This window comes from Procambarus clarkii, chromosome 23, assembly GCF_040958095.1.
Source record: "Procambarus clarkii isolate CNS0578487 chromosome 23, FALCON_Pclarkii_2.0, whole genome shotgun sequence".
Taxonomy (NCBI): domain Eukaryota; kingdom Metazoa; phylum Arthropoda; class Malacostraca; order Decapoda; family Cambaridae; genus Procambarus; species Procambarus clarkii.
Window position 1 is genome coordinate 32,774,906 of NC_091172.1, and position 6,969 is coordinate 32,781,874.

The 6,969-nt window shown below is 47.1% G+C and overlaps 1 protein-coding gene across 4 annotated transcripts in view; it reads right to left on the reverse strand.

Annotated features, from left to right (window-relative positions):
* Positions 1-5,403: 5,403 nt before the first annotated feature.
* LOC123763990 (uncharacterized) overlaps positions 5,404-6,969 on the reverse strand; it is a 73,358-nt gene continuing 71,792 nt past the window's right edge. For 3 of the 4 annotated variants that reach the window (XM_069330124.1, XM_069330123.1, XM_045751401.2), the window contains one exon: positions 5,404-6,969. This exon is cut by the window's right edge and continues 840 nt beyond it. The gene's annotated coding sequence lies outside the window, so the exon portion shown is untranslated. The other variant, XR_011229460.1, reaches the window with a different exon arrangement.

Below are 6,969 nucleotides of genomic sequence, written 5' to 3' on the forward strand. Positions count from 1 at the left end.
TCCAGCAGAAGGCGGGAGAGGACACGCAGGTCTCGGCTGTGCATTACACATGCAAATACTCTGGCAAAATATACAACACGGAAGGGGTTACCACAAGTTCCTCCAGGCCAGCCAAGCACCCATGAGTTTCTTGAGGATTTTTTCTGCCCTGTTTAGCTGTGATGGGTCGGGTTGACGGGGCAGAGGTGAAGTGTCAAGCAAGGTTGACGGGTCAGGGCTGTAGTGTCAAGCAGGGTTGACGGGTCAGGGCTGTAGTGTCAAGCAGGGTTGACGGGTCAGAGGTTTAGTGTCAAGCAGGGTTGACGGGTCAGGGCTGTAGTGTCAAGCAGGGTTGACGGGTCAGGGCTGTAGTGTCAAGCAGGGTTGACGGGTCAGGGCTGTAGTGTCAAGCAGGGTTGACGGGTCAGGGCTGTAGTGTCAAGCAGGGTTGACGGGTCAGGGCTGTAGTGTCAAGCAGGGTTGACGGGTCAGGGCTGTAGTGTCAAGCAGGGTTGACGGGTCAGAGCTTTAGTGTCAAGCAGGGTTGACGGGTCAGGGCTGTAGTGTCAAGCAGGGTTGACGGGTCAGAGCTTTAGTGTCAAGCAGGGTTGACGGGTCAGGGCTGTAGTGTCAAGCAGGGTTGACGGGTCAGAGCTTTAGTGTCAAGCAGGGTTGACGGGTCAGGGCTGTAGTGTCAAGCAGGGTTGACGGGTCAGAGCTTTAGTGTCAAGCAGGGTTGACGGGTCAGAGCTTTAGTGTCAAGCAGGGTTGACGGGTCAGGGCTGTAGTGTCAAGCAGGGTTGACGGGTCAGAGCTTTAGTGTCAAGCAGGGTTGACGGGTCAGGGCTGTAGTGTCAAGCAGGGTTGACGGGTCAGAGCTTTAGTGTCAAGCAGGGTTGACGGGTCAGGGCTGTAGTGTCAAGCAGGGTTGACGGGTCAGAGCTTTAGTGTCAAGCAGGGTTGACGGGTCAGGGCTGTAGTGTCAAGCAGGGTTGACGGGTCAGAGCTTTAGTGTCAAGCAGGGTTGACGGGTCAGAGCTTTAGTGTCAAGCAGGGTTGACGGGTCAGGGCTGTAGTGTCAAGCAGGGTTGACGGGTCAGGGCTGTAGTGTCAAGCAGGGTTGACGGGTCAGGGCTGTAGTGTCAAGCAGGGTTGACGGGTCAGAGCTTTAGTGTCAAGCAGGGTTGACGGGTCAGGGCTGTAGTGTCAAGCAGGGTTGACGGGTCAGAGCTTTAGTGTCAAGCAGGGTTGACGGGTCAGGGCTGTAGTGTCAAGCAGGGTTGACGGGTCAGAGCTTTAGTGTCAAGCAGGGTTGACGGGTCAGAGCTTTAGTGTCAAGCAGGGTTGACGGGTCAGGGCTGTAGTGTCAAGCAGGGTTGACGGGTCAGAGCTTTAGTGTCAAGCAGGGTTGACGGGTCAGGGCTGTAGTGTCAAGCAGGGTTGACGGGTCAGGGCTGTAGTGTCAAGCAGGGTTGACGGGTCAGGGCTGTAGTGTCAAGCAGGGTTGACGGGTCAGGGCTGTAGTGTCAAGCAGGGTTGACGGGTCAGGGCTGTAGTGTCAAGCAGGGTTGACGGGTCAGAGCTTTAGTGTCAAGCAGGGAGTTATGGACCAATATCTGCCGTATTACGTCATAGTCGTGATGTTGAAGGTGCAGACATATTGATCGAAAGTAGTGTTTGGTTATTATAAACAAACTAAATCAAACAAATAACCTTTTTGCCTGTTTGATATTACACTGAAATACGATAAGAAAAATGAAAATTTTGTAAAGGGAACTCAACTGGTGAGCTTAAAAAGTCTTGTAAACCATTGTTGGTTGTATGCCAATATTTGCTGACTGTGGATCGAACGAGAAAAAAATATTTTGGTTAAAATATCTCGCTTGTGATTGGGCTATGAGAACGTGCACAAAAATTATTTTGAAGCAAATAGAGACGTTGTTGTCAGGAGAAAGCAATCACTGCCTGGTGCCTCACCTACCACCCTGCCTCAAATCTCAAATTTTTTTTGAGAGAGTGCTAAGAAGTAAGATCACAAAATACATGGAATCACAGCATCTCCATAACCCCGGACAACATGGTTTCAGAACAGGGCGCTCTTGCCTGTCGCAGTTGCTGGACCACTATGATATGGCATTAGATGCTATGGAAGACAAACAAAACGCTGATGTAATTTACACAGATTTCGCAAAAGCTTTTGATAAATGTGACCATGGTGTTATTGCACATAAAATGCGTTCAAAAGGAATTACCGGGAAAATAGGCAGATGGATCTACAATTTCCTGACTAACAGAACCCAATGTGTAATAGTCAATAAAATAAAATCCAGTCCATCAACCGTGAAGAGCTCAGTCCCCCAGGGTACTGTGCTTGCTCCAGTACTTTTTCTCATCCTCATATCGGACATAGACAAGAACACAACCTATAGCACTGTATCATCCTTTGCAGATGACACTAGGATTTTCATGAGAGTTGGCAACATAGAGGACACGGCAAACCTCCAATCAGATGTAAATCAGGTCTTTCTATGGGCTACAGAAAATAATATGGTGTTTAACGAGGATAAGTTCCAGCTCATGCGCTACGGAAAAATTGAAAATATAAAAACAGAAACCACGTACAAAACTCAGGCAAATCATGACATAGAACGAAAAGGCAATGTAAAGGATCTGGGTGTAGTCATGTCGGAAGACCTTACCTTTAAAGAACACAATAAAGTAGCCGTCACAACTGCAAGAAAAATGACAGGTTGGATAACAAGAACTTTTCACACTAGAGATGCTATACCGATGATGATACTTTTCAAAACGCTTGTGCTCTCTAGAGTGGAGTACTGCTGCACAATGACAGCCCCTTTGAAAGCTGGAGAAATTGCTGACCTAGAGAGCGTGCAGAGATCCTTTACTGCTAGAATCCACTCAGTAAAACATCTAAATTACTGGGACCGACTACAGAGCCTAAATCTGTACTCCCTTGAGCGCAGGCGGGAGAGATACATAATAATTTACACGTGGAAAATAATTGAGGGGCTGGTCCCAAACCTGCACACAGAAATAACACCACATGAGACCAGAAGACATGGCAGGATGTGCAGAATACCCCCGTTGAAAAGCAGAGGTGCAACAGGTACTCTGAGAGAGAACTCTATCAACATCAGAGGCCCGAGACTGTTCAACACGCTTCCACTACACATAAGGGGCATAACTGGCAAACCCCTCACAGTGTTCAAGAGAGAACTGGATAAGCACCTCCAAAGGATACCTGATCAACCAGGCTGTGACTCATACGTCAGGCTGCGAGCAGCCGCGTCTAACAGCCTGGTTGATCAGTCCATCAACCAGGAGGCCTGGTCGACGACCGGGCCGCGGGGACACTAAGCCCCGGAAGCACCTCAAGGTAGCCTCAAGGTAGGTAGCTGCCAGTACCCTCACCTAGTGCTCCAACGACACATGCGGAGGGGACGGCGCCGAGCACCCCTTAGTAAGAGTGGGGGTAAAAGGCGCTATTGTAACAATGAGAGACGGAGCCATGTCAGGTGATGAGGTGGTCACCACTGGGGGCTTGGGGCTCAACCCTGCCACAAAAGTGAAAGGGGAGCAGAGAGAGGTAATCGGGAGAATCAGAGACAGCTTGGTCTGGGACCAATGTAAGGGGGGCTACAGAGCCTGGCCTTCCATCACAGTCCGACTCAGGGGTCTGGTCGTCCACTTCACAAGTTTGAGAAGTTAAAAAAGGGTCAGATATTTTCTTATAAATGAACAGGTAATAATTTCATTCACAAATAAGCCCCCATGCCCACCATGGAGCCACAATTAGAGGATAGAACACCCGACAAGATGCCCCCCCCCCTCCCCCTGGGGTGCATCGTGAGTATACGCCCCGCATTCGCAACCTTAAGAACCGCCAGTCTGTAGAGATCGGGCTCAGCAACGAAAGCAAAGATTGACAACGAAAGCGTTCCCTCGCTCGACAACGTCGGGTACCACAGTTTTATAGGAGAGGGAGTGTGCCTCCCCAAACACCCAGGCGTCACAACAGAATTAGACATCTGAAAGAATAACCAAGAATGGCAAAAAGTCGGTGGGAAATAAAAATCAGAAAAGAGAGCAGGTGAGGAAGGGAAAATGAAACATAAGGAAGATGAAAAAGGCATTCAGCACAATTTGTGAAGATAGGAGCATAAGGCTTCAGAGGGACAGAGGACTGTTCCATGAAGCATCACACTCCGGCCGCCGCCCACCAAGCCCTCTCACGACGACAACGGGCTGGAAAGCGAGGGGGGCACAAGACCGAAAATTATGTGGAGCTGATTGAGACTTTGGTGAATAACTACGGCACAGTAGGCTGTAAGTTGTCTCTCAAAGTTCATATCCTTGGTGTTCATCTTGAGGAACTCAAGAACACAAAATTGCACTCTTAGGAGCAAGGCGAGCCCTTCCCAAGTTCCACCAGGATATACTGGACTGTGAACGCCGCCACCAGCCACAGCATGTTGACAGGCTACTGTTTGCGGCCTGAGTCCTGGAGTCTATTTATAATACAATCGCGGATCATGAACCACTACTCTCTTCTAGATCTATCGGAGTTATTTTTGTAACACTTTAGTATAAAATATCAATGTCTTGGTCACAAGAGCAAAGTTAGAGGGAGAATAATAGCCATTTTATATACTTTTTCGACATCAGCAACTAGGATATAACTCTACCAAGAACACAAGTTGAGTTACATTGTGTTGCCCGTGTTATATATTTGCACTGATTATCCTGTGCTAAGAAAACACATAATATTATATGCATTATTTGTTTGTCAATACATATGTTTTAATGCAAGACGTGACGGAGCTATGGTTCTAGATGTGTTGCTTGGAAGGAGGGAGTTTTGCTGGGGAGAAGGGAATTTCCTGATGTTTTCTGGGGAGGCCTTATCCTGCTGAAATGTTGTGGAGAAGAGATTATCCTGCTGTGTTGCTCGAGAAGACAGATTATCCTGTTGTGTTGCTCGAGAAGACAGATTATCCTGTTGTGTTGCTCGAGAAGACAGATTATCCTGTTGTGTTGCTGGGAAGGGATTATCCTGTTGTGTTGCTGGGGAGGGATTATCCTGTTGTGTTGCTGGGGAGGGATTATCCTGTTGTGTTGCTGGGGAGGGATTATCCTGTTGTGTTACTGGGGAAGAGGGATTTTCTTGCTGTGTTGCTGGGGAGGGATTATCCTGTTGTGTTGCTGGGGAGGGATTATCCTGTTGTGTTGCTGGGGAACAGGAATTTTCCTGCTGTGTTGCTGAGATGAGATTATCCTGCTGTTTTGCTAGGGAGGAGAGATTATTCTGTATTTCTGTTAAAGAATATAAATCTTGCTGTATTAATAATATATTCACTCTATTAACTTGTGCAATACAGTGTTTGAAAAATAAAATAATCATAATGTGTTATATTGTATCATAATTATCACGAATAATCAGTAACATTTAATTATTCCTTGTGGATATACATATGTAATGGGCTGATGTTCTTATTAACAGCTGTTTTATGTAAGTAATTATACATATGCATAATGTTGGGATTTAAGACAAAACTATACCTATTTACATATATGATTAATATACACTTACAGTATATATATTATTAGTATACACATAATTTATATATCACGTATATGCGATTAATATTCACAGATATATTAGAAATAGTAAACATTTTTATTTACATGAAAATATGAAATATACAGTTTGTTCTGTGAAATACCAGAACAGGAATTGATGATGTCACTGAGTCTACACCTGTAGCCCCTGTCTACACCTGTAGCCCGTGTCTACTCCTGTAGCCCGTGTCTACACCTGTAGCCCCTGTCTACACCTGCAGCCCGTGTCTACACCTGTAGCCCCTGTTTACACCTGTAATCAGTGTCTACACCTGTATCCCCTGTTCCCGTCTCTAGCCCATGTCTGCACATGTACCCCTTGTCTACATCTGTAGCCCGTCTACTTCTGTAGCCTCTGTCTACACCTGTAGCCCGTGTCTACTCCTGTATCTCGTGTCTACTCCTGTAGCCTCTGTCTACACCTGTTGCCCGTGTCTACTCCTGTAGCCTCTGTCTACACCTGTTGCCCGTGTCTACACCTGTTGCCCGTGTCTACTCCTGTTGCCCGTGTCTACTCCTGTAGCCTCTGTCTACACCTGTTGCCCGTGTCTACTCCTGTAGCCTCTGTCTACACCTGTTGCCCGTGTCTACACCTGTATCCCGTGTCTACTCCTGTAGTCTCTGTCTACACCTGTTGCCCGTGTCTACACCTGTATCCCGTGTCTACTCCTGTAGCCTCTGTCTACACCTGTTGCCCGTGTCTACACCTGTTGCCCGTGTCTACTCCTGTACCCCGTGTCTACTCCTGTAGCCTCTGTCTACACCTGTAGCCTGTTTCCGCACTTGTAGCCTGTGTCTACACCTGTAACCTGTGTCTATACCTGTAACCTGTGTCTTCACCTGTAGCTCCTGTCTACACTTGTAGCCCCTGTCTATACCTGTAGCTCCTGTCTACACCTGTAGCCTGTGTCCGCACTTGTAGCCGGTGCGCCACACGTGTGGTCTCAGTATGACATGTTCTACACTCTAGTGGCAGTGACACGCTAATTTGACCTCATCAAGGAGGGGGGGGTATTGGAAGCAGTGGTATAAAATGATTCAATATGGCATCATTAGACCTTTAACGACCCAAGAGTGATTCATTATAAATGACTTTTATAAAAGGGCTTGGATCTCTCTCAGTGAAAACTCTGGATTTAGAACTCACGCAAGGTGAAGGGTCAGATCCTATGAGACCTCGTAAGTTACGTCTCCGTTATCCATTACCTTTGTGTCATCTATGTTTCTGGCAATTTTACAGGAGCCATATTACATTTACTGGTATTCAGTGAGGAACAAAAAATTATTTCGAGAGGAGACACACGAAGTCAAATCACGGTCGATACTTTCTCTGAGGACTTCTTGCGAGGC